The sequence below is a fragment of the Condylura cristata genome, unplaced genomic scaffold (genome assembly GCF_000260355.1).
Source record: "Condylura cristata isolate star-nosed mole 26May11 unplaced genomic scaffold, ConCri1.0 scaffold00013, whole genome shotgun sequence".
In the NCBI taxonomy this organism is placed as follows: domain Eukaryota; kingdom Metazoa; phylum Chordata; class Mammalia; order Eulipotyphla; family Talpidae; genus Condylura; species Condylura cristata.
Window position 1 is genome coordinate 6,670,793 of NW_004567114.1, and position 22,997 is coordinate 6,693,789.

Consider the following 22,997-nt stretch of genomic DNA (forward strand, 5'->3'; position numbering starts at 1 on the left):
GCCGCCGGCGGGGGCGGGGGCGGGCCGGGGGCGGAGAGGCTGAACCAATCAGAAGAAAAGCAGAGAAGGGGGCGGTGGGCTTGGGTTTCAGCCCCCTGGAATAACCGCACCTGGTACTACCGCCCCAGCACTGGAGAGCCTCCGCCCCCGAGACCACCCCAGGAGAGCTCTAGCCCCGAGTTGGGGTTGCGTCCCCAAAATAAGCATTTACTCCGTGGATCGCGCGGGGGTTGGGGGTGGGACAGGAGGTGTGTGAATACACAGTTCTGGAGGGGCTGGCGTTTGGGGAAGGTCAGCGGACAGAAAGGGACTCCTGGAGGAGACACTTAGCCTGAATGGTAAAAGATCAATAAAAGAGAAATGAGTAGGGCCATTTCCACTCGAAGCTTAGGCATGTTGTGGGACGTGCAGAGTAGAGCCTTGGCAGGTGGGAGGCAGAGGGAGGGGGGTGCTTTATGGAGAAACCCCGCTCTGGCAGTCGCCCCTGTCCTCTGCATTTGATTCCAGGAACGGTAGGAAAGTTGGGAGGAGGATGGGGCCAATTCCTGGCCCTTACAAACAGGAGTTATGCGACCATATTCTTCAGCTTGTAAGAGTCAGCAAGGGCCCCACTTAATGTATTTTTCACTCACTCCCTCCACACTCCCCTTTCTCTACCCATTTGTACCTTGTGTTGAAGACATGCCCCAGTAATTAGCCTCTCGAGATACTGTTTATAGTTCGTGTATCTGTTTTTCATATACCTGAAAGGCATTGTACTAAGAACCACTGTGGTTCTTGTTATTTCCCCAACATAATGTAGTGGAAATCTTGAGACTGTATACCAGTCAGTTTATTAGTTCAGCCACGAAAGGCATTGGATCTGTGCATGAAACACGGCTTATCAGTTCCTTGACTACTAGACTGTTAATAGCATCTCCTACCACAGATAGTGCTGGAATGCAGCAGAATTGCTGGGTCATGGAGTCGAGCGCGCTTGTTTTCATTCTGCCAAGTCGGTCCCCAAAATGACTTTGCCAGCTTGTACTCTTCCCACTGGCACATGAAGACAAGAAGATTCCTGTCTCCCCACTTTATCAGCCAACATTTACTATTATCTGATGTCCTAGTTCACATCAATTTGATACTGATCAAAGAGTATTATATGATTTTCTATTTCCTTGATAGTTTTATTATTTTTCCATATTCAAAACTGTAAAGAATTTTTTCCTTCTATAATGAACCTATTTATGCCCTTGCCTATTTTTCTGCTAAACTTCCTATTTTTTTCTGAGTGAATTAAAGGAGTTTCTTATATACTCTGAATACTATCCCTTGTCAGTTTGGCGATTGCAAATACTTCTGCCAATCTTCATGCATCCTGTTAGCCTGTGGTGTGTGCTTTATTGAAGTTTTTGTTGAAGATTCTTTGCCTACCAACAATCACAAAATATTTTTTGACATTTTCTTCTATTTAGCTTCATATTTCTACTTTTCAGTTAACCACCAGTTAATTCACCTGGAGTTCATCTCAAATGCAGTGCAAGGAGAAATACAGTATTATTTTCTGTTCCCCAAGAGTAGGTTTTCCCAGCAGCACCCACCAAACAATCCCTCTTTCCCTGGCTGATGCGAGATGGGGTCTGTTTTGCCAAGTCTCCATAGACACGTGTCTCAGTTTCTGGGCTCACTGCTGTTATATTGATCTAGATCTCTTCCATACCAGGGTTGCCTTGATTTTATTCCAACGGCATTGTTATATGTCCTAACGCCTGGCAGAGTGATGGTACTCCTCCCACTCTGCTTTTTTTTTTTTCCAATATTGCCTCTGAAATTCAAAACAAAACTGATCACTGGTTACCCCCACAGTTGAAATTCAGGCTTTCTCATTCCCACTTTGCTAAGGAGGGATGAAGGGAAAATGGAAGGGGAGCTAGAAGAGAAGAGGTAAAGGTGGGGAGGAGTGGTTTTCCTTAGCAAAGACCTTGCAGTTCCCTTTTCTGTTAGTTTCTGAAATCCTACTTTCCTTTCTGATTTGTAGATGATATTAAATACTTGTAAACTTTACTCTGTGTCAATTAAGTATTATTCTATTTGGATTTTGTTAATAGCATCATCTGAGATTTGATGGCATTTTTAATAGTTGAATGCACAGCCATTACTTTGATGCTCACTGCTTCAGGCAGGAGGTTGAGAAGGGAAAATGTTCAGTCTGATAACTGGAATCTCTAACTGCTATAGTTACCAACCCAGTGTGGCTGCCAGGAAACCTGAGTCCCAGTCCCAATTTAGGCTGAGGGGAGGAAGGAGGCACAGGAAATGACTTGTGCCGCCCTGTTTTCTACCTGAAATATTTTCTAACAACTTGTCTCCAGGCACCCTCACAGGAGCCCTGTTAAACACAAAAGAGCTCTATCACTGTTGCAATTTCACAGATAATGAACCTGAAGCTCAAAAAGTTATGAGACTTAGGCATGTGTGCATTGCTAAGGGAAACTTCACTCTCTGGCCTCACTTTACTCATCTCTAAAATGGGAATAATAACAATAGTAGTGCTTGGCCAAAATGTTTTGCAAATTAAATGAGATAATATGCAAACAGTCCTTGTACATTATAATCACTTAGTGTTTGCTATTGTTATCACCAGACCAGTGGCGGCCTGCCTTCTGGTTCAGAAAAGATTCACTACATTGTGCTAAATGTACTGATTATCAAGAAGGAAGAAAAATGCTTCCCCAAAGATGTCCAGGTCCTAATCTCTTAAAGCTGTGGATATGTCCTTATGTGAACTTTAGAGATGTGTCTAATTTCAGGATTTGGAGACGAGATCATGTTGGATCATCCCAGAGGACCTAATATAATCACAAGCCTCCTCATCAGTGAAAGAGGCAGAAAGATCAGTGTCAGATTGATGGGACACAAGAGAAACTTGACTGGCTTAGAAGATGGGATGGAACAGCCAAAACTCCTCCCCAGAGCCTCCAGGTGTAGCCCTGGTGACACATTTATTTTAGCCAGCAAAACCCAGTTCTAAGTTGTAAAATTGCAAGACAATCCATTGTTGTTATTCTGAGCCTGTTTGAATTGGTGGTGATTTGTTACAGTGGGAAAGTCATGCAATTGCCTGTATGGGAAGGATTTTTACCCTGGACCATACATAAAAATCAAGGTCAGGTGAACAAAAAACCTGCACATTAGAAAGGCCAATCTTTCAAACTTTCAGACACGTCCAGGCCGGGATCCTGCTCCTCCTTCAGTGCCTTCTTCCGCGTCTGAGCACATGGCAGGTGCCCACCAGCCACAGCCGGAGCAGATCCTGTCCAAATCCTGCAGCCAAGCTGGCAGCTGCTTCCTGCAGCTTCCTTCCCTCTCTTCCGCTGGGTTCAGGTGACCTGGATGAGATGCCTATGGGGCCATGGCTGTTGGCATCTGCCCAGCACCTAGGAAAGGCCCTGCTACTGCTCACTGAGAAAGTGAAGAGAGAAAGGAAGAGGGGGAGAGATCAGGGAGCACAGAGCAGAGGCCGGCTCCTCTGGCCCACCACCACCACTGCCCATGGCTCACTGGAGCCCTTGTATCTGGTCTTCCTCTTTTAAAATGGTGCCTAGCATGGTCAGAGTGACCCTGCTGACACACAAGGCACTTTATCCACTAACCCAGGCCTTCTCAACCTTATTAGGGCACCCCTCATGCCCCGCTAGTTCTCTGTGGGAGGGCTGAACAGTGCATTGGAGGATATTCAGCAGCACCCCTGGCCTCCGCCCACTAGAGGTCAGTATTCTATCTGACAGCGCTTACCCTCCCCATGTGACAAAGGGAAATATCTTCAGGCATTGCCAAATGTCCCCTAGTGGCAAATCCCAAGCTCCCCAGACCCCCTGAAAACCACTATTCTAAACTCAGCAGTTGCTTCCCATCCTAGAAAACCTCACATCCCTGCACCTGTCAAATCTCCTGGCCTCCGTTCCTCCCTCACCTGGCCTGTTTCCCCATGTGCCACTGCCTCCTTGCTCTTCTCCAACACTTGAGGTCCGACGCCCTCAGAGTCATGGAGGCCCCCGGGGTTGCTGCTCCACCACGTCTCAAATAATTCACTCCATCTCCCCCTCCAGGATTTTACCTTCTCAGAAAGGCCAACTCAGGATCCTTTCCTGAAATTAAAACGTCACTATGTTAGCAAGCTCATGTCTGCAAAATGCCACTGAGGTCTTCAACAACAGAAATGTGTTGTAGCAGAGTTCTGGGACTGGAGGTCAAGGTCAAGGAGTGGTAGTTTGGCTTCCCTGAGGCCTGTCTGCTTGGCTTGTAGGCAACCACTTTCCGGGGTATCCATTTCTGTGTGCAGTATCCCTGGGGGCTCTGCATCTCCAAAACATGCTCTTCCCATAACACCAGCTGAATTGGGTTAATGGCCCATTTTAACATAATCGCCTCTTGAAAGTCCCATCTCCAAATACAGTAACACCCTCAGGGACTAGGGGTGAGTGGGCTTCAGTAGATGGATTTGGAGGGAACACAACTCAGTTCCTAACATCCACCATCACCACCACTGGTGCTTATCAATCTAACATTCTGAGCATTTAACTTACTCGCTCACTTAAAGTATTTTTTCCTCCAATCCTCCACTCAAATGTCATGTTCCACAAGGGTGGGGATTTTGCCCATTGAACTCACCACGGCATCCCAGGATCGAGAATGAAGCCTGACATATAGTAAGTAATTATTGGTTAAAGCAACGAATAGGCACAGCTTCTCCATTAACCAGCTGTAAACCGCTGGATCTCAGCTCCCCATGTCCGATGAGGGAATGGAGCTAGATGCTGTAGAATTGGCCAGAAGATCACTCAGCCCCAGCAGATGAGGAAGGGGCTGCGGGGAGCAGAGCCTAGCAGACACAGGCCGGTGGACAGGAAGTCCTTTTGAAGTCCCCCTGGGGACTCCATGGCCCCAGCACCTACCCATGAAACTCCTCGAGGGGGGTCCCAGCCCCTCCCCTGCCAGGTGCAAGGTGGAGTGCCCCCCTCAATCCCCTTGTTACAACAGGCTCTGGGCATCCCGCTGCCCTCAGCCCTCCTCCTTACTAACCCCTCAGTGCCTCTTCACCTTCACTTCCAAACTCTTCTGAAACACCAGCCACCCCTCATCTTTCCCTGAGGGGAGCGGGCGTTCACTACCATGGCTGCCCGCCTCCAGAGGGGGTGTTTCCCTCAGGCGTGGGCTGCTTTGGGTTGGACCCGCACTGGAGGGCAGATTCCTCCCTGCCGAGGTGATGACACATGCAAGCTGAGAGCAGATTGCTCGCTGTCTCCGGGGAGGCAGTGGACAGGGAAGCAGCACACGGTGTGCGGGCCTGGGGAGGGGTGTCCACAGAGCCATGTCGGGGTGAGGGACCAGAGAGCAAGGAGTTGAAGGTTTGACTACTCTGCCGCCTTCGAGGCAGCAGGAGGCTGATGACAGGGCTGGGCCCCACGGCCCTGGGTGTGGGTGCAAGAAGCTGCAGACACACTTGACTGTCAAGGTGGGGGTGATGGTTACCCTGGTGACCGGGCTGGGAAGTGGGTTGGCCTACCAGGCAGGAATATTGGAGAGAAAATATAACAAGCACCATTTAGGGCTTCTCTCTCTCCCTCTCTTCTTTTTTGATAGGAAGCAAAGGACCAGTGCCAATGGCTGGGTCCAGCGTTTCCTCTTCTGGTCCCCTGTGAACACCCCACTCTCACCTCGAAGCGGGGCCCTAGTCCTACCTAGTCCTGGATCTGGAGCCACGCACTGCCCCCCTCCGGGCCTTGCTCAGGCCAAGCAACCTCCTTTTGTATTCTGACTCTTGGGCCCAACCTAGGAATCTGCATTGTAGCTGTTCCCCCCACCCAGCCACACACCCAGGTATTCTGCACTTCAGAACCAAACTTAGCATTGAGAGCCCAGACATAGGAATCAGACAGACCCAGATTCTCACCTCAGCGCTGCTGTCTCCTGGTACAATTCACCTACAGCCTCAGCCTCCTCACCGCTATAATGGGAGGAGGGGTCCCCAGCCACTCAACTGCAGCATGAGGGTCAGGATGAGCCTGCAACCCACAGCACAGCACCTGGCACGTGATGACGATCTGACTCGTGTGATGCTTTCCGCTGACTGTTCCATCTAAGTCAGGAGTCTCTCTCCACCCGCTGCCCCTTCCCGACACCCCCTCCATCTGCTGGTTCTTCTCTGGTCAAATCCCCACATCCAGAAAAACAGTCACTGTAATAAGCAAGGAGTCCTGGGGCTAGAACTCAGGACCAGAAGGAGACAGCAGCGCTCACAGCTGGGGCCTGGGGCGCTCACACTTGGCTCGGCTCTGGTTAATCCGTCGTCATGACAACTCGGAGCTTTCCCCAAGCTCTGTGGGGTAAAATGACCTTCCTCCAGCACCCAGGGCTCTGGATGTGATCGGTCATTTTACCCAGATGGGAGGGAGCCAGGTCCCCTCCCAACCACTGTGCCTTCCTTTCTGGATGAACTGAGGGCTCCGGCTGACGCCTACTTAACCTGCACTTCAAAACCCAGCGCCTAAGCAGTGTCTGCCACACAGCAGGCACTAGAGAAACGCCGGTCAAGGGAAGGGATACATGTGGTAGATATCGGATGGAACGAGATGTGGTGCAGGGAAGATGGAAAGAGGCCATGAAAGGTTCTGGTGTCTCCGTGAGCAGCTGCCTTCGCCATGGTACCATTACCCCGGGAGCCTGTGGCCAGTCTCCCTTCTCACGTCCTGACAAGTGGGGGAAGCAGGCAGAGGCGGGTGAGCTGCTGTTCTGTGGCCACAGGGTCTCAGAATAATATGAGCGGCGGCCCTCCCTGGCGGCCAGCCCTGCAAAGCTGGCCACAGCCACCTCAGGGCCTGTTCGATCCCGCCCTGGAGGTGCGATCCCCGCATGGCGCCGCAGACCTCTCCTGTCTCACCGGCTGCTCCCCTCAGCAGTGCATTTCACTCAAGCTGCCTATCTGCTCCCCACTCTGTCCCTCGTGAATCCTCTCACCGCCGCTGCACCACTGGCCTGTGCCCCAGTTCTGTATGCATAAATACATAAACCTTTTTTAAAAAAAAGAATATGAGCGTCTCTCCTGCCCCATCCACCCCCATCCTCTCTGGGAAGAAGCGCTCTTCTCCAAAGCCTTGAGCTGGCCCGTACATGTGCCAATTAGCATATGGTGAAAAACTGGTGACGATGGCTTTCACGCCCAGTGCAATTCCGCACCACCCTTACCAACAAGGCCTTGTCCAGAACTGAGGCTGATAGGCGCCACACAGGTGGGGGTCCTGCAGGCTCACATCAGCCGAGTCACCGTCTCCATCAGCACCACGCTCCAGAACCAAGCATATGACGGAGGCACCAAAGGACAGGGCGAGGTTCAAGCTCTCTGGCTGCCAGAAAACCTGCATCTCCAAAAAGTGGCACTTTAGCAAGCTATAGTCGGGTGCGCGTGATGACATGGTGGTGGAAAAGTGGCTCGTCCCAAGCGAGAGGTCAAACACTTCCCCCACTGTGCCCCATGGACAGAGTGTGTCTGGCACTCATGGAAGCCTCAGAGCTGTTCTTCCCTTAGTTACACCCAAATAAAACCTAATTTCTATCCCCTCTCCCCACAAGAGGTGGAGTTAAGACTCCAGGCACCTGTCATTTGATTTCTCCCCCACCGATCGGAGACAGACTGTCCCCTGCCTCTTTAATGGCCTTAATATACTACTCTATGACCCTCCTGAGACAACTCAACAGCCCCCCAACTTTGGAAGTAGTGTTGCCTCAACAAATGTGTGCATCTAAGTGCTTCTGAACCATCCTCCTCTCTGCTGAGAACCTCCCCCTCTTGCAAATGACAATGTTCATGACACTCAAATCTGATCCACGCTACAGCTGATGAGCAAATCATGTGGTTGGAAGAGGCTTACATTGAGTCGACTCAGGAGTTTTTTAAAGATTATCTATAAGATGAACATCTATTCCATCTCCATTTATAGACAACTGAGCTTTGAGTGATGAGGCCTGTACTCAAGAAATAACATGTACACTCAAGAAAAAATATGTATTAAACACTTACTATGGGCAGGCAGGGCCAGCTTTGGGGGTCCTCAGATGCTCACACAGGGAAGCCCAGAGCTCCAAAGGGCCCCGAGCTTGAGGCTTAATGCTTTCCTCTCATCATAATAGTCTTGCCAACTTTATATAGATCGATAGATTTTTAAATATTTATTTATTTCTGCATACAGGAACTGGGGTACAGACCAGAGGTGCAGGGGTGAGGAGATTCACCAGAGACAGAGAAGGGAGTAGAACAAGCAGATGTACTGAAATACACTGCTGAGGGGAGTAGTGGACAGGAGAGGTCTGCTGGGCCATGTGTGTCAGCTCCCTGGCCAGGGATCAAACTCATGCTGAAGTGGCTGAGGCTAGCTTTGTAGTGTGGCACTTTAACTCGTTGTGCCACCAAGGAGGGCCCCCAGCTTTATCTTTGAACTTTTTTTTTTTAAGATTTATATATTTATGCATACAGAACTGGGGTATAGGCCAGAGGTATAGGGGTGGTGAGAGGATTCACCAGAGACAGAGCGGGGAGCAGAACAGGCAGACTGACGAAGTACACTGCTGAGGGGAGCAGCCGGCGAGTTGGGAGAGGTCTGCCGTGCCTGTGGGTCACCTCCCAGGCTGGGGATCAAACTCACATCCAAGCCGCTGCAGCTAGCTTGCAGTGCTGCATTTCAACCCTTTGCACCACCAGGGAGGGCCAGAACTTGTATTTTGCAAGGAAAGTCTGATGTCATGCTGAGCATGCGCACAAGCAGAGGAAAACAGCGCAGTCCCTGCAGACAAGTTCCGCAGTCCCTGGGTTTGGGGTTGGGTGTGGTAGCCATTGCCACACTGGTTTGTTTTATGATTCAGACTCCAGAGCCAGGAAGGGAAGCAGTGCTACCCAGCTGTGGCCAGCCTCACCGCCTCACCACCCTCCCACCCTCCTCTGGGGTGTGCACACACCACACCTGCCATGGAAAGCTGTTCTGACTTTCTGTCCTGTGCGCTCACCTCTGGGGCAAAAGGAAGTGACACCTTTTTCAAGCCCAGAGTGAATAACATATTCACTCTAACAGGAATATTTTCTGGTTTATTTATTCCTTTAAAATATTTATTGGGCCTGCCTGGTGGCCAAGGGGCTGAGCACAGCACTGTGAAGCTCTCTGCAGCTGCTGCAGCAGTTCAATCCCCGGCCAGGGAGGCGGCCCACAGGGCACAGCAGACCTCTCCTGTCTCTCCGGTGCTCCTCTCAGCTGTGTATTTCAGTCCACCTGCTTGTTCTGCTGTCTCTGGTGAATTCTCTCACCTGGCATCTCTGGCCTGGACCCCGGTTCGTGAATGCATAAATAAATAAATCTTTTTAAATAAATAAATATATAATTATATTGAGTTTTATTTACCATCCGATCCCCTTACAGCACATTGTCCCTTTCTCCCTCCCTCTTGCCCTCAGAAGCCTTACTTTGTTTACTTGTTTCATATTGTTTATAAACATTTTGCTTTGTCAGCTCCTCTGCTATGTATCTAAATGTCCGATGTTGTCTCTCTCACTCCGACTGGCTTCGCTGCACACCATCCTTCAACCCCTACTTTTCTGTAAACGACAACATTTCGTCTTTGCTATGGTTGAATAATATCCCATAGTGTGGCTTAACAAAAGTATTTATAAACCACCCTCCACGCCGGCGCCATGATTGGAGCTAAGAGAGGACATAGGGTAAATGAGAAGCCTGCCCGTGCGACTTCTGATCCGAGTAGGGGTAGACACAGGTCTACCAGGTGCAGCTTCATGAACACATCAGTGTTCCAAAGCTCAAAACTCGTTATCATGACTCCAAAGTTACTTCTAAGAGAATTAGAGCTAGGTAGAGAGGGTGCCATGTAACTTATGCCCATGGATAAATGAATTCTTATACTAGCCACTTCTTCCCCTTAAAAATACCAATGGGGGCCCTCCCTGGTGCACAGCGGGTTAAAACACAGCACAAAGAAACTAAAGCCACTTCCGCATGAGTTCGATCCCCGCCTGCCCCGGAGGTGACCACATGGCGCGGCAGACCTCTCCTGACCTGCCCGCGGCTCCCCTCAGCAGTGTACTTCGTCGATCTGCCTGTTCTGCTCCCCACTCTGTCTCTGGTGAAGCCTCTCACCGCCCCTGAGCCTCTGGCCTGTACCCCAGTTCTGTACGCAAATAAGTAAATCTTTAAAAAAAAATACCAATGGGGAGTTATGGGGAGGGAGGGACAGGAGATTGCCACAATGACTCTCTGCCCATCAAAAGTAGCCCTTGAGTCACCAGGAGTGGGGAGGGAGTAAGAATCCCCTTTTGAGGGGAAAGAAGAGAGAAGACCACTCAAAAACAGGTATAGAAATGAAAAGACTTTTAAAAGATAGTGATGTCATATATTCAATATTAAGTGGTTGGCATTACTCAGTGTAAAGGAAAAAAATTGCCAGTAAATCACCGATAAAATCTGTCCCACGGACAAAGACCCTAGTCCCAAGGGGGGCTTCTCCACGATGAAGAAAACATTTTACATCTGCCAAAGTGTCTGGTTTGGGGCAAGAAACTGATGCATATTTATTATGAGAAAGAAAAAACAGAAGGAATGTGCAATGATAGAGCCAACTGAGAGCATGAGCAGCAGTCTACCAGCAGAGGGGTCTGCCAGCCCGTACGTCTGGGTACACCTCACAGACAGGGGACATGCTAGCAGCAGCTTCCAGAGGACGTGGGATAGCTGAAGGTGTTGTTAATCTGTATCTGGAGGTAAGCAGAGGCTGTGGCCCCAACGACCCAAAGCTCTTCACAGTCAACCTGCCTCAGAAGGGCTGACATGCAGATGGGCTGGACTGAACCGGTGCCTGCATTCCTGAACACCACCTCCCAGGGCCACGTCGGAGACCCATATTGGGGTCTCTGAGGCCCAGCACCCTAAACTTGTTTACCTTGGCACATGATGCTCTCTGCAGTCCATTGCCACCTGTTTCTCCACAACACCCGCTCCTGCTCCTTCCTGACTCACAGGGCTCTCTGTTTCATAAGAGGGGGGAGCTTGGTTTCTCTCCTGTGTCACCATGTAATTACTGAGAACAATAATTTGAACAATGAGCACTTATAATTCTCTGGCAACATGCAAAAGTACTATCATTTCACAACAAAATAATCTCCTGAGTCTTGAGTAATGGAAACCATTATGCATGAGTTCATCTGGTAAGCTGAAGCTTCAACGCGAATGGAATTAGAGTCATTCATTTGTTCATTCATTCATTCGCTCACTTAACACATATTTACAGAACACGAGCAACTGGAAAGCAGGGCACACCACAGAGACTAGAATCTAGCCCTATTCCCTCCCACATCTTGATCCACAGGTCCAGAACAATGACTGATGCAAGGCTCTTCGGGAAGGATAACATACATCACCCAAGAACATTCTGGATACCATCTTTGAGGAACACACTACAGGGGCTCAGGCCAGAAACCCCCTATACAGTCCCGAAGACGACACAATGGGTTGACCTGGGCCTGAGTCCTTGGCTTGTCCCTCACTACCTAAGCAGCCTGAGACATGTGTCCTCTCTTTTCTGGACCTCTATTGCAGGAGCTAAAAAGGAAATAATGTACATCCTTCAAGACCACTCAAGCAATAGGAAACAGGAGGAATTGATAGATCTTATCTTAATGCATATCTTAAGAATAGATATTCTATGCAGCTCCAAGCAAATCATTATGACTCAAAGCATAGCACATGTTACCTGGCAGGCATAAACAGACAAGATTAGTTCCTCTTAAAATTAGCTCCGAGCCCATGAAATCATTTCAAGAACACTAGCGCTTTCAAGCTCTTTGTTAAGTGACTACACTGGAAGAGTCTGAAGAAGAAATCAACGCACGCACAAAATGTCCATCTACATTCAATAGTGACTCTAGCTCTTGATTCACCTGAACCCAGACACAAACAAGACGTACTTAACAGTTTTTAGTTTGTTGCTAAGAAACCATGACTGCCTGGTATGAGTATATGGCCACACTGTCTTGTGTCAACTCATTATGCCAACGTAATTAAAGTGAACTTAACACTGGAGATTAGTATGCGGGGTTGCCTTTTTCATCACCTATACAGTTAGTCTATCAATGGCCAGAGGCCCAAAGAATATTTTCCACAACCAGATAAAAGAAAGAAGTCCAGGAAGAACTGAGATCAGGTAGAGGGAGGGAGGAAATACGATTCTTTTTTTCTAAAACTTTTTTTAAAAGGTTTATTTCTGCATACAGAACTGGGGCACAGGCTAGAGAAGCTGGGGCAGTGAGAGGATTCGCCAGAGACAGAGTGGGGAGCAGAACAGGCAGACTGATGAAGTACACTGCTGAGGGGGGCAGCCGGCGGGTCGGGAGAGGTCTGCCGCGCCTGTGGGTCACCTCCCAGGCTGGGGATCGAACTCACACTGAAGTGGCTACAGCCAGCTTGCAGTGCTGTGCTTTAACCCGTTATGCCACCAGGGAGGGCCAGAAATATGATTCTTTACATGACAGCCCACAAAGGGGTCCCAACTGGAGGCAGCCCGTTCACCTGGCCTTCTTCCCTTCCACATCCTGCACTGTCACACTCGTCAGGTGAGCACACCTGGAGCTTGATGCCATGAGGGAAGGAGAGCAAAGAGGGAGGAGGCAACATCTCCACTGTCGTGGTCATCAGTACCCTACACCCCTCCCTTCTCCCAGTCCTAGGAGAACAAAGGCTGGTGGGAACATGGTGGCACACTCCCACCCAGGAGTGAGCAGGTCAAAGGCCACTAGTGCTTCCTTCTCAGAGGCCCGAACCACCATCAGTCTGCCCCAGACGGCTGGGTCTCCACCAGCCTGTTGGTGGCTACAGTTACAGTTACTACAGAATTCCACAAGCACACTGGAGCCCAGAAATACATGAGATGGTTGGTTTCTGGGCTTCTGGAGGAGGACTGGTAAATCACTGATTCTTGCAAGGAAGTAAATGCTCTCCAGATACCTCAAAATGATTCACTCCCTCTGCTGGATTTAAATTCACTGACCCCACCTCACTGGTGATCAGTGTTTAAAAACACTAATCCAGGCCCTTCATAGTGCTGTGAAGATAGCGTGGCCACTTCAGCATGAGTTCAATCCCCACCCAGGAGGGTGACCCACATGACACAACAGACCTCTCCTGATCTGCCCACTGCTCCCCTCAGCAGTGTACTTTGTCAGTCTGGTTGTTCTGCTCCCCACTCTGTCTCTGGTGAATCTTCTCACCCCCTGCATCTCTGGCCTGTATCCCAGTTCTGTAGGCATAGATAAATAAAGCTTTAAAAAATAAGTAAAATGAAAGGTACCCAGGGCTGAAGGGAAACTTGGAAAATGACAGAGTTTAAAGGCTGCGTCCTAAGACGCAATTTACCTGGCTGACACAGGACATTCTTCAAAGTCCTGAACGGGGTAGGAGGGGAAGTCAACTGTGTACCTTGGATTTTAATCTTCCTTAATCACTGCTTTCATCGTGTCACTTTTCTGTTGAAGAACTTGAGCTGATGCCTCCGTCTCACTGAAGCCAGCCCAGAGTCTCAGACCCTGGACTTCTTTTTGCAGTCTTTCTCCTCTTACCCTCCCTGCTCTTGCCTGGATTGTCGCTTCCGTATCTGCCATAAACTATGTTCATCCTGCATCCGTCTGTGCACTTAATCCAGCCCCCTGCCCATCACTGCTCCTTTCCCTTCCTCCACAAACAGGAAATCACCTTGACCTTCAAAGTTGAAGCTACCCTGCCTTCCTTCTGGAACTATGCCACACCATTTGAAGCCTCCTCTCTGCTCAGTGTAGACAACCCCACACGGTCTGCTCTAATGTTCTACCCATCAGCATTGTGTGTGTCTGTTTCAGATGTGGAAAACAAGAAATTGGGTTTGGAATTGAGATTTAGATTTAGCGCCTATGAGCTGTGTGACCTTAGGCAAGTTATTTAACCTCTCTGGGCCTCCATCTCCTCATCTGTTTTTTTTTTTTTTTTTAAGAAAAATAATGTCAGCTTCGTAGCGTTATGGAGCCGGCTAGTGCAGAGGTCCTAAATGCACTTGGCATACAGTTCACTTAATAATGATGCCGCCATTGGTATTAAGCAGCCTCTGCTTGGACGTGACCTTTTCAGAGGGCATGATTACAGAAAGCTGGCTGGAGCAGTGAGGCCAGCTTCTTCCTGATCTCAATCCTGTCTGAACATGCAAACCTTCTTCCCACCCTCCGCCCTCCTTCCTGTCACATACAAACCGCCCCCTCAAGAGCCCATTGTTGGCTCGTGAGATACATGGTGCATTTTGATCCAGGAGTGTGGTTTGCTCCTCATTTGTGCAATTCCAGAGAGTGTCTTCGTCAAGCAACTGTGTCCCACTGAGCCCCGCTCAAATCCCCCTCTCTCTCATGCCTCCCACCAAAGTCGCTGGAAACACCTGAAAATCCTCACCTTGCTTGATCCGCCCGTTGCTCATGGAGGATTTCGCCCTGAGGATGTTTTTAAGTCCTGACACTGATTCCTGGCTCAGCGCGAGCACTATGGAAGTGCTGGCTTCTGTGATGATGGTCCTTGTCCTCCATCACCAATGCTAGGCGCATTCTGCCTGCCCATCGGCCGGCTGGCCATGCGCCTCTCCCTGTCCCTGGGGGCTGCGATCCAGGGTCCTCAGGACCTGGCCCTCGGCTGGGGCTGGAACGTGCTAGCGAGGGACGGCGGCTCCTTCTCTGGGTCCCGCTAACACCCCCACGGCTGACTGATGTTACGGCCCAAACGACTTGGGCTGCTCTACCGAATTCCCCTGAAGTTACTCGGGTTGGCTGTGTGTTCTCCTTGCCAGCACCCTGGTGGAGAAACCACTTTCTAAATATCATCCACAACCATGTTCTTTTTTGGCCAAAAGTCCTAGTGGCTCACGTTCCCTGGGGGCTCTTCTGAATTTACTGATTTAAAGACTATTTTAAATATATGTACTTTTTAAAGACTATTAATATGGCTGTCGGAGGCAGACTCACTTTAAACCTGTAAACTCGCGGTTCGCAGAGTGCGTGAGGGACCCGGGTGAGGAGGGTCCCTGGCCAGGGCCACACACAGCCCTCCAGCAGGGCCGCCAAGACCCTGAGCAGCCCTCACTGCGCAGCCCAGGTCCGAGGGCAGGCGCACGCGTTTACGGGGCAGCCACCTTCCTTCCTTTTCACCAGGCGCCTCAGAGCGCCTCAGAGAATCCAGGAACCGCCCACCCGGCAGTGGCAGGCGTCACACACCACCAGTGTCTCTCACCCTGCACCGCCGGAAGCGGAAATGGGTCTGAGAAAGAAGCCCCACAGCCTGTCCCAGGCCTGGCAACTGCAAGCCAAATTTGATTCATGTCCAAAAATAATACTGCTAAAGAAACATGACACTTCTTCATGGCTGTGGCACAGTCACGGTCTCCCCTCCCATTCTTTAGGGAAGGCCCAAGAGGGGCCTCTGTTTCCCAGAAGCCTTTTTGGCAAGCTTGAGCGCTCCAGAGGCTGCCCGACGGGAAGAGCCATGAAAGGGGAGTCTGGTCTTACTTGCCTCGGTTCTGTGCAGCCTCAGGGGCCCATGCTCCTTCTATCCCTAGGCTATTGCCTTCACCTGCAGAGTCTGAGTTGACCAACTCCTGCCCCCATCCCCCCCCCAACTTTATGTCTGCTTTCTTGTGGCTGCTGTTGGTTCAGAATGGGGGATGAAGATGACTGCAAACCTGCCACCCATTAGCTGTGTCCTATTATCCAGAGTTCCTATTATCCTGTATCCTATAGGCCTTTGGCTTCTATTATCGTATGGGACAATATAGGAAAAAAGACAGGAGGGAGTTTACTGGAATGATGAAGCTACTCTGTATCTTGAGTATGGTGGGAGTTCCACCCACCTAGACATGTGTTAGCATTCACAGAACCGTACCCTACAAGGAAGAAAATGTCCATGCTTCTGCATGATACTATATTGATAGTGTCGACTGTTTGCCTGCTGCACAGAGCGCTCTGGCTCAAGCCCCTCAATATATGGCCCGCAGACCAACAGCCCAGCTATGGTTGGGCTCCATGATGACACCGGACCTCAGATTAGGAAGTCAGTCAATTGCTCTGTTAAGCACACGCAACAGGCTCTAGCAGACTTTTCTGCTTCACATTGGGACTCTCTGAAGTTAATAGTGCACTGATTTACTTATGCAAATTCTTATTATAGCAAAAGCTCCTCTTGTAGAAGCAGGCAGACACTTTGATTGCATTGCTCTAGAAAGCAAAGCTGCAATAATATTCCTGTTATTTACATAAGAGCTTGTAACATTCGCCCCCTGGTGACAGAGACTTACAGAATTGATCTTTGGGTGACCTGTGCCAGGCACAGCAACTGGCTAGTGAAAATGAGAAGTCAAGTCTGGTTTGCCGCTGAAGCAAATAAGAACCTCCAAGAATGACTTGTAGGATGACAGCTCATCTGCTCATAGGGTTATGTGTGTTGAGGGGAAGAGAATACCCAGAGTAATCCAAGCAAGGCTTGTGGAATGCCAGCTGTGGAGTCGCCCCAGAGAGCCCGGCGCCAGGACCGGACAAGCTGTTGCTATGTGCATCTTCCCCTGATGCCTGAGATCTTGCTTTTTTTTCCAGTGTCACCCCCCACTGTGAGCCTGTATCTCCAAGGGCTGGCAGTGTGCTGCCCAGCTGCCGCCTGCCTAAAGCCCAGAGCCCCTAGTTAGGCTCAAGAAAAATCAAACATGATCTGGCCCATGAACACACAAAGAGGTTGAGCAGGGGGAAGAATCTGCAGCAGCAAGTCAGAAAGCTGTACCCTGGCCCCAATACCTCCCGCTTAAGCGGGGTGGTCTGGCCAGTTGTCCTCTGGCATCTGTGTCCCCCGACTGCCCAACAGGTGGGTTGAGCCATCACCCTGTACCCTGACATTCTCAGTCACTGGAGCTGAAATAATCACTCATCCATTGGACCCTTCTCACGCTGCTTTTCTTGTACAGGATCTGCCGCTCGGAGCATGTTGGTCTTTGCCCAAGTCCAGCAAGCTTTGACCCCAAAGAAAAAGGGCATGTCCCTTCCGGTAGGCTTCTGCACCTGCTCTCTCTTCCAGAGTTCTCTCAGAGCCCTCCGCACAGCCGGCGATTCCCAGCAGAAGAGCACAGCATCTCTTCCAGCACAGGCCTCCCGGCACATTGCAACAGCCTCTTTTATTTCAATGTATAATTTATATGGCCCACTTCCACCACCAAGGACGGCCCACAAAACACAATTGACCCTGCAAGGAGAGCGTGATCTCTGCCTCCACTGACAGTCACGCAGGATTTCCTGAAGCCTTTTGCTTTACTGGGACACCTCACTAGGGCAGGAACAATTGGACTTTAGGATAATAGGGCAGGCGTGCGCTTTCAAGGCTGCTCGCCAAGCAGGGTGTGGGTGACATTGGACCTGCAGGGTGGTTTGCAAATGTTCAGAACCAAACCCAGCGGCAGAGCCCAAAGCTTCACACAGTGGAGCAGCTTGTGTGGGGAGCCAGGCCTCGGGCTCCTGGGCAGGACCTGCTTCCATTTTCTTGAGGCTGCCTGCTACTCGGGAAGCTTCAAACGCATCATCCTCCCTCTCTGGATCCAGCCTCCTCTGTTGTAAAATCACAGGCCCTGGGCTGTGGCAGGGATCCAGAGGGGTGATGCAAGCAGGCGTGCCCTGGGAACACTATGAAGAGTAGTGTTCTCAAAGTGTGGTCCACCAACCCGCAGCCCTGGGGCCACGTGGGTGCTGGAGAAATGCAGGGCCCCCTCTGCACACCCACTGAGTCAGCATCTGGTTTTTACCAAGACTCACTGTGGGAGACGCACTGTGATGTGCAAACAGAGGTGAGTTGTGGGCAGCGGTGTGCAGCCTGAGGGCCTGGGCAATTCGTTGGCTGACACTCCTGGGCTCTGTGTTCTTGGAAAGGAAGGCGCTGGAGTCTCTTTCGCCAACTGGAAAGCAGTGTTGCACCCTCCCTAGGTGAAGGGGACAGCATGCAGAAGAAGGAGTGGTAGGGGTCATACTGACCCTTGACCCTATTTTTTGTCTGGAGGACAGGGTCACTTCCTGTCGGAAAATGGAGGAACACCAGAAACAGGCCCTGCTTCCTGCTGCCTGCCCTGCGGCACCTCCGGTCAACCTCTCGCCAGCACCTCTTCCCAGGGATTCTCCAGCTAGCTGTAGACCAAAGGGAGCTGAAGAGTGGAAAGCTCCCCCTTGATCATCAGCTGTCCAGTAGGGGACAGACAACACAGAGGGGCAGATGGCCTGTGCTCAGGACCAGGAATGACCCCCATTCCTCCAGGAGGCTGCAGGGCTCTACTTTCCCAAGCCCTAGAGTATCCACATGGGGTGATGGAGACCCAGGATTGGGGTCAGCAAGTGAATGGGGATGCCTCCTCCCCCGAGGTGCAGTGGGGGTCCCTGGGTCCCCGGTTGCCCCAGGCTGTCTCAGAAGCACACTGCCTATTTGGTGGGTGTTATTCTTGTTACACTGGCCCTCCTAGTTAGCCAGATCTTGGTTAGCACTTGAAGGTGAGGGCCCTTGATCTGTGTTTCCGAATTTTCCACCAATGCTGGGAAATGGACTGCGTCACACTCCACAAAACTCTGTTCGAGTAATTACCCAGGGAGAAGACTCCTAATTGCACAGATGCAAGAGCTCCATTTTGTGGGTTTAAAAATCCCCACTTCATGGGCTGTGGTGAGCATTAACTGAGATTCCGTGGAGCCCACTGTTGGCACGGGTCCGGGATGGCCTTCCCCGCTCCCCCACCCCCACCGCCAGGCCTGCAGAGGAATTGTGAGTCTCTCTGGTCCCGCAGCCTCCGCCTTGGCTGTGGCTGCTGTATTCTAACAAGTCTAATAATCGATGTCTCCAGCCCATGATGATGGAGCTCTAGGCCCTGATCCTAAAAGCCCTGGCTGGTGGGGTTCTTTCCAGAAAACAGTTGATATCTCTCTCTCTTTCTCTTTTTTTTTTCCCCCAAGTAGCCCCTCGTCCTCTGTGCTTCCTGGAGCTGAAAGTGATGCCTTGAGTAAATCAAGTTAACATCCTAGGAGATGGTGCCCTTAATGCCTCTGAATGCACCTTAGAGACTAGAAGATATCAAGTCTGCTTGTGGAGTGAACAGAAGGGGCACATGGGGTGTCGACCAGCTGGGGAGATTGAATTACTGCCCCCTCCTTCACTCTCCCTCACTCTGGCCACAGCTCACTTGGGACAGAGTAATTGCACACACCTTGACTGGGGCCTTGGCCATGGGACTCACTTTGGCCAAGGGAATGTGGGGAAGTGGGAGCAGGCAGTTCCCAGCCTCGGCTTTAAGAAGCCTCGAATGTTTCTGTCATTGCCACTAAACCTCCCCTGGGTCACTGCTGCCCCATGGGCTGGACACCTTGAATGTGTGTGCAAGAAATGCCCCCATCTCCCTCCGCCATCCCCAGACTCTGGGGATGCCAAAGCTACTGTGGCCACCCCAGCCAATCCTGCTCAGATCAGCTTAGTAGTCCCAGAAATAAAACCACACGAAATAAAACCAATGGTAGCTTGAAATCACTGTATTTGGGGATAGTTCAATATGCGGCATTAAGGTAGGAATAGCAAGCCAGTATGCTCTGTGGAAGATTTGAAAACATAAAATGGCAGGTAAAGAAATGAGGAGGAAGAAAAGAAAAGAGAGAGGAGAGGGGCTTTGTGCTGTGTTAGCTCAACTTGACTCAAGAACGTGGACAAGGCTTGTTCACAACACAGGCTCACACAGGAAACACCCCTGAGGTCACATGTGTAGCCTGGCCGTACTACCCACACATCATGCTGGGGACCCAGGCAAAAGCCCACAGGGACGCTGGAAAACAGCTGTACAGCTAAGAACACCCAGGACCTCAGGCCAAATTCTGCACTGGAGGCCAGAGAAGAAGGTCAGGGCCTGAAGTTTGACCACACTGGACATAGATGTGGCTTTGGAACGTCAGGGCTGGTGAGAGTCTTAGCCAAAAATCAAGCCCATTTCCTGTGAGTATAGGTTGCCTGGAATGAGGCAGATATCAGGTTTTAAGAGGTAGGAAGTTGAGAGGACAAGAAGGTGTCCAATAGGTAGAGAAGGTGTCCAATAGGTAGAGAGGCTGCATTACTCAAGCTTCTCCAGAGAAACACACCAGATGATAGACAGATGGGTGTGTGCGAAGATAGATCACTTATTATAGGCATTAGCTCATGTCATGTGGAGGCTAAGAAGTCTGAGGGTCTGCCATTTGTGAGCAGAGCTGGTAGTGTTAGGGTGAGGGTAAGGTTAGGGTTAGCTATTTACAGTAGCTAATATATAGAAACAACCTGAGTACTCAAAAAAAGATGACTGGATCAAGAAGATGTCATAGGTAGGTAGGTAGGTAGGTAGGTAGGTAGGTAGGTAGGTAGGTAGGTAGGAAGGTAGATGGATAGATAGATAGATAGATAGATAATCTATAATGGAATACTATTCAGCTATAAAAAAGATAAACACATGTTATTTGCAGCAGCATGGATGGAGTTGGGAGGGATTATGCTCATTGAAATAAGCCAAAAGGAAGAAGAAAAATATCAGATAGGTTCACTTATAGGAGACATATAGGGAAACCAAATAAGGAGACAGGGAATAAAAGGACAAAATCAGCAGGCAAGATATACAACTGATGAGAAATAGCACAGGGGAGGAAGAGGAGTCAAAAACGGGACGAAAGAGCACAAGATCCACAGTTCTCTTAGCTACAGAGAGGGGTCTGGAAAGGGTGGGGTCTCTGCTCAACCAAGGGGAGACGTAGCCCACCTTTAACTCTCAGACTCATAGGCAAGAAAGATGGGCACTCCTAAAAGAAAAGAAATCGAATGGGCAAAGCAGACAGCCCACTCTGCTTTGGCGAGAACTTCCCTGCTCCCTACTAATAGACCTCAATTGTTGCCAAGAAGTCAGGTGCACGATTTCCAGGGGTGCTTAATGTCTGTGCAGTTGTAGAGTCTCAAATGAGCCTCCCCAGGCTCCCCAAATAAACTCTATGTCTGATTATGACCTTTAGACACGTAGAAGCATCCTAACATGCTTGAACCCCCCTTCAGAGCACAAGCCGAAGTTGCCTAGATGCCCACCGGGCTGGTGCCACTCCTCACTGCCCCCCACGTCCCCAGCAGACCCTGTCTCCAACACTCTTTCGCTGATTGCTCACTTCCTTGGCGTTCTTCAAATACCTCGTGCCTCTGGACCTCTGGACCTGTTGGTCTGTAGCTAGCGCTCTTTCTCGAAGTGCTACGGGACCCCCTTCGCTCCGTCAGTTCCTTTAAGTTGGCATGCTGAGTCCCACCTTAGCAGAGACGCCCCTCTTAACCACACTACCTACGATAGCAGTCCCCATGCCAGCATGCCCTGACCCCATCAGAGCATTAACACCATTTGGCATGTTCTATACGAATGTGTTTGTGTGTTGTTCATCTCCCCTACACAAGAGCAAAGCTTCATTTTGTTCACTGTTCTCGCAGGTTCTATAGCATCATTGGATATGTAGAAAAAGTCAATATTTAATGAAATAGTAAACAGAAGAGTGAGTGAATGAGGTGCCAAGATGGGGTGGGGTTGGTCTCTAGGTAGCTTAATACATAGGGAAACATGAGTGACAAGTCTAGGAGCATCCCAGAACCCAATGCTGGCTTCAGCCAGACCTCAAGGGGGCCAAGAAATGAGAACACAGGGACAGCTCTATCACTTGCTCTAAGTTCTTTCTCTCTTCATATTTGGTCCATTTTTCCTCAGCAACATTCAGCTTTCTCTCTTCCTCAGCCCATGCTGTCATGAAGATATCAGAGAAGGATGGAAAAGAGGCTCCTCATACTCTCTGGGATAGACCCAAGTATCCAGTTAGTGTCTTTCTTTGTGTCCCTCTTTCCAACTGTTCAGAGAAAGAACACTAGAGGGTTCTGGCTTGCCGAGTACCCATGCCTGGCCCTGTCAGTGTGGTCTGGAAAGTGAGGTCATGTTAATAACGTGATTTCCTGGAGTCCAGCCAGTGAAAGGTGAAGAAACAAAGTTAATGGCATTGGTGAGAACCCTCAATAGAATGTGCTAGAAAACCTCTTCCAATGGAGGATCTCACTTGCTCAATACCACATTTTGGTCTTACAGAGGGAGCTATCTTAGCAGCCCTTTCCATATGAGACTCATGACAAGCCTGCTGCACTCCTCAAAATAAATCTCCACCCCAAATAAGCTGGGTGCTACTGTGTGTTAATCAGTCCAGCTGTGACGGCGGTGTGTTTGAGGTGCTACCACCAGAGGGCGCGCAGAAGCAAGGCTCTAAGTCTCCCCAAACTCAGAACGGAACTGCAATAATAGCCCGGCTACTTTCGCTGTTGGCAGTGGGGAGGCTGACAGAGACCGTGGTGGGGAGGACCCTCTTCCAAAATTCTTGACCTGCTGCACACCATTGCCACGTTTCTTGATGGATGGCACGTCATGTCCCCTGCAAAATTCATTTCCTTCATTGGAGCTGGATGAGTTCATGACACCAGCAACATTTCCTGAAGAGCAAAAGGAGGAGCCCACCAAGAATAGGTGAGTCTCCCCCCGCTTAGTGTGGTGAGAGCCCTGTTAACGTTAGCCATTCTAGTACATGTGAAGGGTTACCACATTTATGTTTTCATATACTGTAGTTTTTACTTTCATGATTTAATTTTAGTTGTTTTTTAGAGCATCCATCTCTCTCCTAAAATATCGAATCTCTCCGATCATATTTATACTTTCTTCTAGATGCTTCACCTTACTTGTCATAATTAAAATATACTTCTGACATATCCAACATAAGAATCATCTGTGAACTGTTCTATTAACTGATTATTTTTTCTTAGCTATAGATTACATTCTCCTGATTTTCTTGTAGGTCTCCTAAGTTTTTTTTTTTT

General features: G+C 49.8%; 1 protein-coding gene and 1 long non-coding RNA gene across 2 annotated transcripts in view; both read right to left on the reverse strand.

Annotated features, from left to right (window-relative positions):
* The window catches only part of PPP4R4 (protein phosphatase 4, regulatory subunit 4), an 85,348-nt gene extending 83,381 nt beyond the window's left edge, over positions 1-1,967 (reverse strand). Inside the window, exon 1 of the mRNA XM_012724692.1 lies at positions 1,584-1,967. The gene's annotated coding sequence lies outside the window, so the exon portion shown is untranslated. The remainder of the gene's footprint in view (positions 1-1,583) is intronic.
* A 66-nt stretch (positions 1,968-2,033) lies between these two features.
* LOC105853598 lies at positions 2,034-8,097 on the reverse strand. Its single transcript, XR_001145423.1, has 3 exons — positions 7,228-8,097; positions 3,956-4,130; positions 2,034-3,444 (listed from the first exon to the last, which is right to left on the reverse strand). It is a non-coding gene; the product is annotated as an uncharacterized LOC105853598 (long non-coding RNA).
* Between the last annotated feature and the right edge of the window lie 14,900 nt (positions 8,098-22,997).